Source organism: Kogia breviceps, chromosome X (assembly GCF_026419965.1).
Source record: "Kogia breviceps isolate mKogBre1 chromosome X, mKogBre1 haplotype 1, whole genome shotgun sequence".
NCBI classification, from domain to species: domain Eukaryota; kingdom Metazoa; phylum Chordata; class Mammalia; order Artiodactyla; family Physeteridae; genus Kogia; species Kogia breviceps.
Window position 1 is genome coordinate 34,158,664 of NC_081330.1, and position 17,175 is coordinate 34,175,838.

The window sequence follows — 17,175 nt, forward strand, 5'->3', positions numbered from 1 at the left end:
CATTATCCTTCTCCTCATTGCATATCAGTTGATCTCCCAAAAGTATGTCTGGACAAGGCAAGAAAGGGTCACATTCCAACCGACTGATATCACTGAACTTTTCCATGTGTGAAAGGAATATTTATCAGTTTGTTCTTCAAGTGTCTGATCTTAACTAGCCATCTACCTAATGAAAATAGAATTATCTGTCAGAGTCTGGAAATGGATTGTTCTAGTTCATCAAAGAGTCTAGCTAATAAAGAAGTTGTGAATTAGCTGAAACTGATTTTTTAAAGTAAAATTTAGCACAGTTGTCACATTGAATGCAAATTAAGCTTCCTTTGATGATTTAGAAGGAAACTGGGGAACCAACGTTGCCTCAGGATCATGTGTGTACATATCAATACATATGAATTCTCATTACATTGGAAGACATACAAAAGAGCTGGGTGCTGACGGTTCCTCAGTGGATGCACCACTGGGTAATAAGGATTTATTTATGTGATGTGCCCTCCTTTCTGGGCCATCTCTATGTTCTGTATCTCCTACCCAAAAGGGAAGTACCCTATAACCCTGGATTCTATAACTGAGGCTAGTTAGACTGAGCATCTGCTAGATGTAGAGCACAAGAAGGTTCTGTACATTGGGGTCTCTTATTCGGAGAGCCTCTTTAATTAATGGCCATCTGGTCCCCCATAAAGGGTTGTAATTAGGGAAGCAGTATATGAGCAGATACATCAGTGAAAACCTTGCCTGTGCTTGCCTTCCCTCCAAGATACTCAGTACTCAGGTGAATGGCAAGGTCACATTGGGCTATTTTTATTTTTCATAAAAAATGATTTGGGTCTAGAGGTTGGGATAAAATAAATCACTGATCCAATTAAGTGGCAGACACAGGACTTACTAACATCTGAATGCTCCTTACCGAATGTGATTCAGCACAGATCTTCTGTTTTCATTGTCCCTGTTTTTTCCAGTTGATTTTAAGCTCTGCGTGACAGTAATAGAGGCTCCCTGCAGCTTTGGGATAGATAAAAGAACTGAACAAGCCCCTTGGCTTTGTCAAAAGCATCTGCACATGTCGTTTTCACTACAAACATAAGTGAAAACTCCTATCACAGTTATTCCTTAAGAGAATAATAAAAGGAGTATTCTTCATTCAATCTCCCAAAGAGGAGTTGCCGAGTTAGAAGTCATCTCTGATGCAATGTTCAAATCTATGGATGTGATCAAACCAGAAGTTTGTCTTTTCATGCAAAAGTAAACAATAAAAGGGGCTCTACCCTGACCCTTGCTGTCTACCTTAAATCCTGCATCTGCAGGACCCATGGGTTAAAGCCTTCAGAGTCCTGGGCATTAGGTATAAGGTGTTCATGAGATCAGAAAATGAGGTTGTGGGAATGAGGTACAACCCAATGATATACTTAAATTATGGACCTCAGCTATGGCTTTAATATATTTCTCTGAAAGGTGCAATAATAGGGGTATCATTTTAGAACAGTGGAGTGTAACAGGAAGCACACCGTCAACTACCTCCTAGCTTTGTAGTAACTTGAATGTTACTGTAAAAAGTGACCCTTCACCTTTCCCAACCTCACCTTACAACCTCAGCAACATCACTTACCTATAATGCAGCTAAGAACCAGGAACAAAACAAAGAGGATATCTGAGCATCATATCCATGCATTTTAATGTGTGTGCTTCCCTCAAGGCGAACCTAGATAGGATTTGATTCAGAATCTATACACCTGTAATTTTTGTGTAATTCTAACCAAGTTTGGATATCTCTGATCCTACCAAAGATTAAGAACATCAAGTCAAATGCTAGACAGTGAATGTTAAAACAAAGACAAGAGAATACTGAGAGCAAGGGGACAGAGAGGAAAAAAAACTAGGAAAAAGCTGACAAAATAATTCTCTGCAGTCTGGGAACATTTAGTGTTGGAGCAAATATTCTTATAGCCTATAATAGGCCCTGAGGGTATTACTGGATACAGCACAGTGAGAAGATGAAAATCATAGCATGCACCCTGAGTCATCGAGAAAAGATGAAATTATATTCAATATATTCTGCTTAAGGAGGCAAGGAAGTGTGCAATACACGTTAGAAAATGTTTTATCCAAAATGATTAAATTCAAATCATTGCGATGCAAAGAGGTAACTTTGAACTCCAGAAAACTCTACTATCCAGAAAAATCATTTTTTAAGAGCTCCATGTGTTGTGGTTTCACTCTATATCATTCTGACCTCATCTTTTACAGCCTTGGTCACCTCTTGGTGAAAGATGATGATTTTGCATCTTACACTCCTTTTTGCAGTGGAAAAATACATGTTCCTATTTTTGCCAAGTTTTAACAACTCTTGGAAAGAAAGGGGGATCTTTATTTTTAATTGCATATTTTGTATGCTTCTAAGGGGTCATAAAGTGCCCTCATTCTTATATTAGCAGTGAATTTCCAGTAAAAATTCTGGTGCAAATATAGATATCCCCCCTCCAAAGTAAAAGCGAATTACCCACAATGCATCTTTGCAGTAGAATGTTCATCCAATTAGATTGCAAGGCAATTAGTATGATTACTCATCTGTATACTCAGTACTTAGTTTCCATTTTGCCTGCAGCAACTGCAGCTTTGACAATTTATCTGACAGGTCCACAACCTACATTTCTGAAAATGCCAAAGAAACAGAAGCTACCTGTATTTGTAAGGTATAGTTAAGAGATTTTGGAAAAGGGTGAGAATAATGGGCCCAGAGCAGAGGGAGAGAGAATTGAGATGGAGAGGAAATTGTATGGCTGAATTCTAAGAGCTACTATCATGACTTAAAAAGTACCTCTAAGGGAGGGCAATACTGCAGGAAAGATTGAGGGGGAAAAATGATAAGGTCAAGATGGCAAAAGAAAGTTGGCATCAATTTCCCAGTATGTAAAAAGGTCAGATTCCAGAGGAAGTAGCCAGTGCAAGCCAGATAAAGCAAATCTGATACTTTTTTTTTCTTTACTTAGACTTTGGTGGCAGGGGTGGGGAGGGGAATTAGAGAAGCAACAGGAGTAGCCTTTGAGGGATCCCAGCCTTCAGTATTAAGGAGTCCAGACTAGGAAAGGTAGGTGAACTGCAGAAAGTGGTAAGTATGGACTGAGAGAAAAGGACCACTAAGGTAAACCTAGATACCAGAGGTATTACGTAGCATGGTGGGAATCTTTTCCCACCACCCATCAACATTCAAATGCCCATGGGTATCCACTAGGCCTAAGTCTAAGCAAGAAGTCCTATGTGGAGAAGACATACAGAGGTCAGGGTTCTTTTTAAGGCTCTCTGGAGAGAAGTGTCTTAAGCCAAGCTTCCAGGACAAGCCCTGGATTCAGTGACCCAGTTAAAACTTTATTGGTGAGGGTGACATCAGCAAATTGTCAGGGTAGGCAGCTCCAAACTCCTGTCCCTTCTCAGAAACATTGAAAACCAGCAGAAAGTCATAATCAACTTTGTCAGAAATCTGGAAAACAATCAAAGATTTACAGAAACCAAGAAAGCACTGAATCAAGAAAAAAAATCAACTTCCATATGGTAAGAAAGCTATGTGGCATTTTTACTGCCCTTGCTCTACCCCCTCCCTAGCTCAGCAGTGGTTTTGAAGACAGCAACTCCCATTTCTTGTGTGAGACCCTAATCCCTGGTTCTAGAGGGAGCAGAGCAGACCTTATCTGAGACTTATTATGTTTATCTGTTCTAAACTGTCTATGGGTTTCCCAAAAGGACTGATGCAAGGCAGTCATCTCTGTTTCACCTAACTCAGAAATCACTCAGGACAGTAAAATGGTGGACTTTGCCCCAAAACACTGTAAAGCAAATGAAAACCCTGCACACACCTGGGGCAAAAGACTGTGGTTTGACAAACAACAGACTGCCTAAAGCCTGAAAGGATATTTGGGGAGAGAGAATTTTTTGGAAAGTAGGACATTCAAAAGCACCCATGTATACTGGGGAATCTAGAAAGCCATACACATTCCCAGAGCAGGACACATGTTCAGAAAAGACCTAAGAAGACCCTAAGTTTTCACCTCTGGCTGATCTCTGAGCTCAGTGTAAGCAGGAAGTGAAGGCTAAGCCAGAGTTATAAACAGTCTAGCTAAGTTTTGAAAGAGTGTCCCAGCATAGAACCAATCTGCAAAGACTGAGAAAAGTGGATTTTTGGCTTTCTTAACTACTGGGGTGTGTGCCTGTGTTTGTGTGTATTCTGGAGTTAAAGGAAATCTCTGTCAAAACATTAGTTGAACACTAACTGAAGGAACAGAGACTTCACTGAACACACATGACAAGGAATACAGTCTTTGCAAAAATAGTTTGGAAAAGTAATTAAACAAATGGACAACTACAGCCTTCCACAGTCAAAAAGAGCAAATCCTAAAGAAGGGGAATAATTTGGTTTCTAGAGATGCATGACATTATAATATTCAATGTCCAATTTTCAACAAAAAGTTACAGGGTACACAAAGAAACAGGAAAGTATGGCCCATTCACAGGAGAAAAGAAGCAGACAGAAACCACCTCTGAGGGAATCTATTGTTAAGAGATAAAATCATAGTTCTAAGCTCCTACATTAAAAAAAGAAAAACCTCAAATCAATAACATAAATTTATGCCTTAAAGAACTAGAGAAATAAGAGCAAAGTAAATGCCTATCTGGCAGAGAAAAGGAAATAATAATGATTAGAGATAAACAAAATAGAGAACAGAAAAATAACAGAATCAAAGAGCCCAAAAGTTGGTTCTTTAAAAAGAAGAACAATGTTGACAAACCTATAGGTAGACTGACAAAGAAAAAAATGAGATAATACAAAGAACTAAAGTCAGAAATGAAAATGGGGACATTACTACCAACCTTACGGAAATAACAAGGATTATTAGAGAATGCCATAAACAACTATATCACAGCAAATAAAATGACCTGGATGAAATGGAAAAATTTCTAGAAACTTACAAATTACCAAAACTGACTGAAGAAGAAATAGAAATTCTGAACAGTAAATATATTGAATTTGTAATAAAACAAAACATCTCAGCAAAGAAAAATTCAGGACCTGATGCCTTCACTGGTGAACTCTGCCAAACATTTAGAGAGTAATTAACACTAATTCAAACTTCTCAAAAAAAAAAAAAAATAGGAGAAAGCTCCCTAACTCATTGTATGAGGCTAGCATTACTCTGATAAAGACATCACAAGAAAACTACAGAACAATATATCTTATGAATATACATTCAAATATCCTCAACAAAATACTAGCCAATTGAATACACAGCATATTAAAAGGATTATATACCATGACCAGGTGGGATTTATCCCAGAAATGCAAGAATGGTCCAACATAAGAAAATCCATCAGTGTAAAACATAAGTTAAAAGAAAGAAGGAGGAAAACCACATCATCTCAATTGATGCAGAAAAGCTAATAAAGAAATTAAGCAAAATGTCAGGATGCTAAATCAACATACACCAACAATGAAGAATTCAAAAAGGAAATTATTTAAATAACTCCATTTACCATATTGGTCAAGAGAATAAAATATCCAGGAAAAAATTTACCCAAGGAGGTGAAAGACATATACTGAAAACTTTTTTTTTTAATGCTGAAAGAGGGCTTCCCTGCTGGTGCAGTGGTTGAGAGTCCACCTGCTGATGCAGGGGACATGGGTTAATACCCCGGTCTGGGAAGATCCCACATGCCGCAGAGCGGCTGGGCCTGTGAGCCATGGCCACTGGGCCTGCGTGTCCGGAGCCTGTGCTCCTCAACGGGAGAGGCCACAACAATGAGAGGCCCGCGTACTGAAAAAAAAAAAAAAATGCTGAAAGAAATTAAAAGAAACCTCAATAAATGGGAAGACATTCTATACATTCTGTGTTCATGGTTTACAAGATTTAATATTGTTAATATGTCAATTCTGCCTTAAAGGGACATACAGATTCAATGCAATCTCTATCAAAATTCCAGCAGCCTTTTTTTTTTTTTTTTTGCAGAAATGGAAAAGCCAATTCTCAAGTTCATGTGGACTTGCAAGGGGTCCTAAATAGCCAAAACAATCTTGAAAAGGAAGAACAAAGTTAAAGGACTGACACTTCTGATTTCAAAACTCCCTACAAAGCTACAGTAATCAATACAGCATGTCACTGGCATAAGAACTAACATACAAATCAATGGAATAGAATTGAGAGTCCAGAATAGACCATGTAGACTTCAAGATCAAGATGGAAGAATAGGAGGATGCTGGGCTCACCTCCCCTCACGAACACATGAAGATTACAATTATGTGTAGAGTGACTCTTGCTTAAATAGACCTGGCTAGCAGGCTGGCTTTTCTAAACCAAAGCTGTGAAGAAAGATCCACATGGAGTCTGGTAGGAAGGGAGAAATGATCTGGTCGGGGCCCACACCCCTAGTGGGGGAACCAGAAGAGGAAGGGGATATCACAGACTCAGGGCTCCTCCCTGCAGAGCAAGAGATTCAAGCCATATATTGGGCACCCCAGATTAGCCAGATAAAGAGCTCAAAACAATAGTAGTAAGAATGCTAGGGCTTCCTTGGTGGCGCAGTGGTTGAGAGTCCGCCTGCCGATGCAGGGGACATGGGTTTGTGCCCCGGTCTGGGAAGATCCCACATGCCACACAGTGGCTGGGCCTGTGAGCCATGGGCACTGAGCCTGCGTGTCCAGAGCCTGTGCTCCACAACAGGAGAGGCCACAACAGTGAGAGTCCCCCGTACCACAAAAGGGACACAGGTTCAAGCTCTGGTCCAGGAACATCCTACATGCCACGGAGCAACTAAGCCCATGTGCCACAACTACTGAGCCTGTGTGCCACAACTACTGAAGCCCATGTGCCTACAGCCTGTGCTCTGGAACAAGAGAAGCCACCACAATAAGAAGCCTGCCCACCACAATGAAGAACAGCCCCCACTCGTGGCAATTAGAGAAAGCCTGCATGCAACAATGAACATCCAACACAGCCAAAATTTTTTAAAAAAGAAGAATACTAAATAGATGCACACAGTGAGAATTTTAACAAAGAACTAGAAAATATTTTTAAAAACAGAGCTGAAAAAAAAAAACAGAGCTGAAGAATACAATAACTGAAAAGAAAAATACACAAGAGGGAATTAACAGAAAATTAGATGATACAGAATAAAACATGTGTGATCTGAAGGATAGAATAGTGGAAATCACCCAATCAGAAGGGCAAAAAGAAAAACAAATTATGAAAAAATGAGAATAGTTTAAGGGAGCTCTGAGACAACATCAAGTGTACTAACATTTGCATTATAGGGGTCCCAGAAGGAGAAGAGTGAAAGGGGTAGAAAACATATTTGATGAAATTATGGCTGAAAACTTCTTGAACCAGATATCTAGGTACAGGAGACATAGTGAGTCTCAAATAAGATGAACCAAAAGAGACCCACACCAAGGTATAGCATCATTAAAATGGCAAAAGTTAAAGAGAGAATTTTAAAGGCAGCAAGAGTAAAACAAAGACTCACATGTAAGGGAACACCCCCAGATAAGCTTATCAGATGATTGTTCAGTAGAAACTTTGCAAGCCAGAATGTAGTGTCATATATATTTAAAGCACTGAAAAGAAAAAACCTACAACCTAAGTTACTCTACACAGCAAGGTTATCATTCAGAATTGAAGGCAAGATAAAGATACTAAACCTACCCTAAAAGTAATGTGATATATATAAAGCTATAAAGTCTCCACCAAAAACTATTAAAATTAATAAATGAATTCAGTAAAGTTGCAAGGTACTCTATACACTAATAATAAACTATCAGAAAGAAAATGCAAGAAAACAATCCCATTTACAATCCCATCAAAAAGAATAAAATACCTAGCAATAAACTTAGCCAAGGAGGTAAAAGACCTATACTTCAAAAACTATAAGACACTGATGAAGGAAATGGAAGATGATACATATAAATGGAAGGATATCCCATGTTCATGGATTGGAAGAATTAATATTGTTAATACTATCCAAAGTGATTTTCTCCCATAGGTCTCCAGTGCTTCCAGGTCATGGTCATTTTGAGCCTGTATCTGGGTGACTTCTAGGAGGTCGTGTCATTGACTTCTCCCCACCCCCCAACTCTGCTGTGGTCCTGTGTGCCTCCTGCCCTCCCCTCCCCACCGACCCCTCTCAGGTCCCCTCCGGGCCTTCTGCCCCTGATCACCAAGGCTTGCCGTGCTCTCACCCACTGCTGTCATTTGGAGGAAAGATGAATGGGAGGGCTGATTTTCAAGAGCCAAATGCAGAAGTTCCAAGACCAATTCCCCACATAAGGGCTGATTACATTCCAACAGAGGAAGAAAGAAGAGTCTTTGCAGAATGCAATGATGAAAGCTTCTGTTCAAATGAATCCTTTCAGGTCATCCCAAATATGGTTCCATCCCTAAACTTATATTTGCTTGCATCATGGGATACTTTGCTGGAAAGCTTTCCTATGTGAAAACTTGCCAAGAGAAGTTAAAGAATCTTGAGAATTCCCCTCTTGGAGAAGCTTTATGATCAGTACAGGCATGACGATCTTCACCAACTGGGCACTATTCTCAGAAGTCAAAATATGACTCAAACATGAGTGGTCATTTATCTTTTGTGACAACCCCAGCAGCAGACAATATAGAAAAACAGATGCTTCCTCATTATGAGCCAACTCCATTCAGTGCTTCTATGAATGAATCTACTCCCACTGGTATTACTGATCATATTGCCCAAGTCAAAGTAAACAAATATGGAGATACTTGGGATGAGTGAAAAATTGCATCATTGGACCTACTGAAGAAGTTTCAATATCCAGCGTCATCTAGGTGGTCATGAACACCTGCATGCTTTGAGCTCAGCAGCAGTCTTCATAAACACATTTAAAACTAGAACCTGGGTTTTTGTGGTTTGGCTTATGAAGATGATGTTCTAAAAACTTACATTTTAATGTAATATTGTGTGAATGTACTCATTTGGGGGAACTCTCTGAATGATGGTAGTATACCATGATTGTACACAGTTTGTGAAATTGTTTTAAGTTACAGGGCAAGGATACTGTTATAAAACTATCAAGAGAGTGCAATGCTCTATCACTGTATCTGGAAATAAATGATACCTGCATATTGAATTGGGGTGGGTGGGTGTAGCAATCATAATTTTAAGTCTTAAACTTTATATCAAAAATTATTAAAAAGCCTTTCTCCAGTGTTTGCTGTATTCTCTTAATGTTTATGGTAAATAAACTATAAAGGAACATGCATTAAAAAATACTATCCAAAGCAATCTACAAAGTTAATGCAATCCCTAACAAAATACCCATGACATTTTTCACAGAACTAGAACAAATAATCCTAAAATTTGTATGAAACCACAGAAGACTGAAAATAACCAAAGCAATCTGGAGAAAAAAAAGAACAAAGCTGGAGGTATCGTGCTCCCTGACTTCAAACTATACTACAAAGCCACAGTAATCAAAACAGTGTGGAACTGACACAAAAACAGACACATAGATCAAGGAAACAAAATAGAGAGCTCAGAAATAACCCCCCTCACATATTATCAATTAATCTATGACAAAGGATGCAAAAATATACAATTGGGGAAAAGACAATCTCTTCAATATGTACTGTTGAGAAAACTAGACAGCTACATGTAATAGAATGAAATTAGAACATTTTCTCATACCATATACAAAAATAAACTCAAAATGCGTTAAAGACCTAAATGTAGGACTGGAAACCATAAAATTCCTTGAATAAAAACATAGGCAGTACACTATTTGACATAAGTCTTATCAATATTTTTTGGATCTGTTGCTTCAGGCAAAGGAAACAAAAGCAAAAATAAACAAATGGGACCTAATTATATTTAAAAGCATTGCACAGTGAAGGAAACCATCAACAAAATAAAATGACAACCTACTAAACAAGAGAAGTTATTTCCCAATGATTTATCTGATGAAGTTAATATCCAAAATATATAAAGAGCACATACAACTCAATATAAAAAGAACCAAACAATGTGATTAAAAAATGGACAAAAGACCTGAATAGACATTTTTTCCAAAGAAGACATACAGATAGCTAACGGGCACATGAAAAGATGCTCAACATCACTAATCATCAGGGAACGGCAAATCAAAACCTCAGTGAAATATCACCTCACACCTTTCAGAATGGCTATTATCAAAAGAAAATAAATATAATAAATATTAGTGAGAAAGTAGAGAAAGGGAAAACTTAGTTCACTGTTGTGGGAATGTAAATTGGTACAGCCACTGTGGAAAACAGTATAAAGTTTTCTCAAAAAATGAAAAATAAAACTACAATATAATCCAGCAATTCCATTCCTGGGTATTTATCTGAAGAAAATGAAAACACTAATACAAAAAGATACATGCAATGCAATGTTCATAGCAGAATTATTTATAATAGCTAAGATATGGAAGCAACCTAAGTGTCTATCAATAGGTGTATGGATAAAGAAGATGTGATTGATATATGATAAATACATGCACACACACATACACACACAATGGAATATTACTCAGCCATAAAAAAGAATGAAATTTTGCCATTTCCAACATGTATGTACCTGTCTCATGCTTAGTGAAGTAAGTCAGACAGAGAAAGGCAAATACTATGTTTCACTTACATGTGGAATCTAAAAAATAAAACGAATGAATGAATATAACAAAACAGAAACAGACTCATAGATATAGAGAACAAACTAGTGGTTATCAGTGGGAGAGTGGTGAGAGGAGGGTCATGATAGGGGAAGGGGATTATGAGGTACAAACTACTAGGTAAAAAATAAATAAGAGGGCTTCCCTGGTGGCGCAGTGGTTGAGAGTCCACCCGCCGATGCAGGGGACACGAGTTCGTGCCCCAGTATGGGAGGATCCCACATGCCACAGAGTGGCTAGGCCTGTGAGCCATGGCCACTGAGCCTGCATGTCCAGAGCCTGTGCTCCGCAACGGGAGAGGCCACAACAGTAAGAGGCCTGTGTACCACAAAAATAAATAAATAAATAAATAAATAAGATACAAGGATGTAATATACAGCAAAGGGAATATAGCCAATATTCTATAATAACTTTAAATAGAATATAATCTATAAAAATAATGAACTACCGTGTTGTATACCTGAAACTAATATAACATTGTAAATCAACTATACTTCAATAAAAACTGCAAAAAATGCAAATTAAAAAAATATTGTACTACTTCATGGATAAAGTAAGTATCTTGCAGCAATACAATTCCATTTATACCTTGGTGCTGTTTTGTGCTATTATTATTATATGTTACATAGTACTGTCATACTGATACATATGTTATAACCCTTCACAATAAATTGTATGTTTTAACTATCAAAAATGAATAAATAAATAAACCATCTACGGCCAATTGATTTTTGACATGATGCCAAGACCATTCAATGGAAAAAGAATAGTCTCTTCATCAAATGGTGCTGGGACAGCTAGATATCCACGTGCAAAAGAATGAAACTGGATCCTTATTTCACACCATATATAAAAATTAACTCAACGTAGATCAACAATCTAAATATAAGAGCTAAAACCATAAAAATTCATAGAAGAAATAATATGGGTAGATCTTCATGACCTTGACTTTCACAATGATTTCTTAGATATTATACAAAAAATATAAGCAACAAAAGAAAAAATGGATAAATTGGATTTCATCAAAATTAAAGACTTATGTCATCAAAGGCCATTATCAAAAAGTGGACAAGATAACCTACAAAATTAGAGAAATTGTTTGCAAATCATATACTAAATAAAGGTTTGTATCCAGAATATATAGAGAGCTATTGCAAGTCAACAACAAAAAGATAAAAACCGAATTTAAAATGAGCAAAGGACTTGAATATACATTTCTCCAAAGATAAACAAACAGACAACAAGCACATGAAAAGATGCTTAACATCGTTAGTCATTAGGAAAATGAAATTCAAAACCACAATAAGGAACTTCATAGCCATTAGGATACCTCATAATATAAAAAGGAGAATCAGAAGTGTTGGCAAATGTGGAGAAATTGGAACTCTTGTACACTGCTGATGAGAATGTAAAATGTTTCAGCCATTTTGGAAAATTGTTTGGTGATTCCTCTAAAAGTTAAACAGAGAACAGAATGGCAATATAAACCTACATTCCATCCTTAGGTATATACCTAAAATAATCGAAAACAGGTCCCAAAGCAAGTATATGTACATACATGTTCATAACAGGACTAGTCACAACAGTCAGAAGGTGTTAACAGCCCAAATGTCCATCAACGGAATTTATGGATAAAGAAATTGTGGTATATACATACAATGGAATATCACTTGGCCATAGAAAAGCAATGAAGTACTAATAAATGCTACAGTGTGGATGAACCTTGAAAACATGCTATGTGAAAGAAGCCAGACAAAAATAAGGTCACATATTTTATGATTCCATTTGTACGAAATATCCAGAATACGTAAATCCATTGAGACAGAACGCAGACTGGTATTTCCCAGGGGCTGGGGTGGAGGTGGCGGGGTGCAAACGATGAGAAATTGCTTTATGGATTAGGGGTTTTATACTGTAGTGATGGAAATGTTTCAGAACTAGGTAGAAGTGTTAGTTGCCCAACATTGAGAATGTGTTAAATGCCACTGAATTGCTCACTTTAAAATGGTTAATTTTATGTTATATGAATTGTACCTCAATAAATTATTTTTAAAAAACTTTGCTGGTGCCCAGTACATGTTTTAAATGTTAATCTTCTAAATAGTTTACCCCTATTAACATAATTAAGAATACACAAGCTTCAGCAAACTGAAAACAAAATTAGCCAATTAGCAGACGCAGGAATTGGAAACAGGAGGTTAGAGGCAATGCTTGCAGTTAAAATGACAATAAAAACGCCATCCGACTTTTTGTAGCCAAGATGACACACCCAGGTGCCTGTCCTTGACTTGACTAGAGGCAGGAGAGGTATATCCAGACCTTTCATTCAGGGCAGGGACAGGAAGAAACAGGAAATAATCCTTCAAGTCCATGTCAGGGAGCTATGCTTTCTGCATTCTTTCTTTCTGGAAAAGGTGGTAGATTGTGTTCATTCTACTGCAGGGAAACCTTCAGAGACGGGGAGCCAGGACTGAGAGATAATTGAGCAAGACTGAGATTTTTCAGCTTGCCTAGATACTTGTAGAAGGCAATAACTGTGTTTTAAATGAAGGTTGAGTATTATAGTAGAATAGACCTTGGACTTTATTTTATTTATTTATTTAGCTGCATTGGGTCTTTGTTGCTGTATGTGGGCTTTCTCTAGTTGCAGCAAGCAAGGGCTACTCTTCGTTGTGGTGCACGGGCTTCTCATTTGTGGTGGCTTCTCTAGTTGCAGAGCACAGGCTCTAGGCATGCAAGCTTCAGTAGTTATGGCACGTGGGCTCAGTAGTTGCAGCACACAGGCTCTAGGGCTCGTGGTCTTCAGTAGCTGTGGCACACAGGCTTAGCTGCTCCACGGCATGTGGGATCTTCCCGGAACAGGGCTTGAACCCATGTCCCCTGCATGGGCAGGCGGATTCTTAACCACTGTGCCACCAGGGAAGTCCAAGACCTTGGATTTTAGAGTGAAATAGACCTGAGTTCAAATCCCAACTCTGCCCCTTAATAGCCATGTGACCTCATATTATTTGCTTAGCCATTTCAAACCACAGTTTTCCTTTCTCTTAAATGTGAATATATAACTCTGAAAGATTATTGTGAAGATTAAGTGAGGTAGATACAAAGTACCCAGCACATGCCAGCACATAGTAGATACTTGATGCTAGTTATTTTTATTCAATCAAATTACAGATGACTTCTCCCTCCCACTTCACTCCCCCTCCAAAAAAAGTAATTAGAGTTGGTTGATGAAGAAGGATAATAAACCAAACCTTCAATTACAAAAGATACCAAAACAATTATACCAGGTGATGAAGATGAGTATTCAAAGCAATGCTTTTTCACCTGGTAAAACATCCTGCGTGAGGAGGGATAAAAGCAGATTCCTTGCAGAGAGATCAGCAGAATGACAGAAAGAGTATGCTGAACAATTTCATCCCAGAATCGTTGCCTTTTCTATTGGCCCCATAAGAAACCAAAGGTATCCACATCCCATGAGCAAAAGGAAGCTCAGCTGGGGAATGAATAACAATGAAATCATTTAAACAAGAAGAGTAATGGTTTTCTTATCCTCCTCCGGAGGTTCTAGGATTCAGAATGCTATAGTGACTAATAAGAAGGTGGGTATATATCCGTACAGATGTTGGTTCAATTCCCAGATCTCCTACTCACTAGCTATGGACCTTAGGCAAGTCACTTTCCTTCTCTGAGAATTGGAATTCTCACTTATAATGAATAATACTTACCTTGTAGGGTTGTTATGTGTATTATGCAAGATAAATACATGTAAAGTGCTTAGCACAATGCCAAGCACATAGTCAACAGCTCATAAATGTTCATTCCCTCCCTCTTCCTATTACATAAACTTCTACCCTATTTTACAGAAAGTGACTCCTTTTAAAGATGAGACTGTCATGAAAATGAATCATTATTCTACATTTCTTTTCATTCAGATTACCACTTAAGGGTCCCCTACATTACGTTATGTAGGCTCCTATCAATATGGCTCAATTTAAAAGTTGAAAGAAGAGTCTTTTGTCAGTGGAAAATACAACAAATTAAAAGTTAGAAACACTGAGTTTAGCCCTAGCTTTTCTGCTAAGTAGCACACCATCTTTCTGGGCCTGTTCCCATATAGTGAATGGAGGAGTGTGGGTTCGACTATCCCTTCCAGTTTTAAACTTACATGAAACTAATCACTAAAGCTGAAGGACAAGTCACAGCCTTTGCTAGTAAGAAGAGTCATGGTCACTAGGCTATTTGAGAGACTTCAAGAGGTCAACTAGTTTATTTAATGTTAGAATGACTTAAGCCCAGCACCTAGGATGGAGATCCTATATAATTCCTTGCTGGCATTTTCTTATTTATATATTTATTTATTTAGGCTGTGCTGGGTCTTAGTTGCAGCATGCAAGATCTTCGTTGCCGTGTGCGGGATCTTCATTGCTGCATGCGGGCTCTTTAGTTGCAGCATGCAGGATCTTTAGTTACAGCATGCATGTGGGATATAGTTCCCTGATCAGGGATCGAACCTGGGCCCCCTGCATTGGGAGCACGGAGTCTTAGCCACTGGACCACCAGGAAGTCCCCCTTGTTGGCATTTTCTAAGGTTTATTCTCTCTGAAAGTAAGCCTCTGATTTTATATGCATAGAATAATTAGACTATGCAAATAACATGAGTATGTAATAGTCACTATGCTGATATAATGAATCAACCTATATTCAGAGATATGATGATGGATTCTTTGGTATGGAATATTTTTAAAGTAATCATAAATGGGGACCTAGAAAAGCGAATTTTGTTATTTGCTCTGAAATATCAACATAGTCTACTTTCAGGGCTGAGGGCATTTTCTCCTATTTTCAAAGCAACTTAGTTAAGCTTTGATCCCTGTGCTTTGAAAGATGAAACAACAAAAAACTTCACAAATAGGTATGCATGTAGCACATACACATACACACACATACACTCCTCTTCTCCTAAAGGAAATACGATCTATCTATCTCTCAAATTATATCAGTTAGATGTGAGTCCAAGGAGACTTGAATTGTCTTTACCTAGTAAATCAAGCAATCTGTGAATACTACCATGGGTAGAGCTTCTAGGAGGCCAAAACTTAGGGAAGGTTATTTAAAGGGCAGATTCAAAGTCTCAAGGTTAAGGACAGAACGTGGTAGCTTATTGAGTCCATCTCCCTAGTCCAAGAAATAGGCAAAAACTTCTTCAGACTATTGAACAGAAGACTAAATGCCTCCAGGGGAGTTCATGCTCCTCCTTGGCCTACATATCTTAATGTAGCACCTTCTCTCCACAGACAATGTGAAATCTAGAGACCCAATGTCATACATGATCACTGCCCTCAAGATGCTTGCAATCCAGCCAAGACTCCACATGTGCACATAGAAACATACACTATAGAGTCTGGAAAGGTTCTTTAGAGATCATACAGTCCAGTGGTTTTCATACTCTTTCATAGAGCTTTCAAGGGTTCCACAGAAGGGCCTCAAACTGACATTAAGAAGGGCCATAGGGGGATTTTTTGCACTCAGAAGGCTCTAGATCCACAGGCTTATTTTTTGAAAGAAACTCCCTTTTTTGTCTCAATTTTGTATATTGGAGTTCTACAGATTTTATTAGCAGAAAGGGTTTCATAAGTAAAAGAAAGACTGAAAACCACAGCTCGGATCCAAATTTTTCATTTCAAAGATGAAGAAATGGGGGTCTAGATGCATCCAGCAATCCGTCCAAGGTTTTGCTGCAAGTGTTTAGCCAAGTCATGAAGTATTGAAGAGAGGAGAATACATTTTGCCTTGTGGTATTTCTGCTGCTGCTAAATGCCATATAAGTGCTGGAGAAAAATTATGTGGGTGGGCACAATCACAGGGGCCTGTGGTACATATGGGGCTGCTTCCTAGGGGAGGTTGGACTTAAACTGGGTTATGGCCTTTGGGGAGGGTTTCATGAGTTGGAAGGAGGAGGGCATCCTGGCAGAGGTACAGTCTGAGTAAAGGTGCAGGGGCACGGATGCATCAAGAATGTTTTTCCAGCCATTCCTCGTGGATCTATGTCTCCTACTCAGAAAACTTTTTTATTCCTATTCTGACAGAATCTTTTCCTATTGACCCTTTCATACTGGTATCAGTACTGGAGGATTCAGCTTTGATATGAGCCCTAATAAGCTGCAGTTTCGACAATTGGCACAATCAGCTAATTCTTGCTTTTATCTCCAACAGCAAGCTTGGAAATAAAATATCAAATCTTATCCCATATACTGATATACCATAATTCACAGGGCTTTTTGATTATGTGTGGCTAGACTTTTTTCATAATATCTGGGTACCCATTTCCTGCACATAATTCTGTTGAATTGTCATGGTCACAAAAACCATTCTTCCTAGGAGACATTGTATCTCTATTTCTATTTAAAGGACACAAAGCAAGGGATTCACATTGCCTTTGGTATAATTAGCATCAGAAAAGATTATAATAAATTGTTCTCGGTTAAAAG

General features: G+C 38.2%; 1 protein-coding gene and 1 pseudogene across 2 annotated transcripts in view; both read left to right on the forward strand.

Moving 5' to 3' along the window:
* The window catches only part of TRPC5 (transient receptor potential cation channel subfamily C member 5), a 272,451-nt gene that overhangs the window by 48,176 nt on the left and 207,100 nt on the right, over positions 1-17,175 (forward strand). The window lies entirely within an intron of this gene.
* On the forward strand, positions 8,200-8,844 carry LOC131747941 (OCIA domain-containing protein 1 pseudogene; annotated as a pseudogene).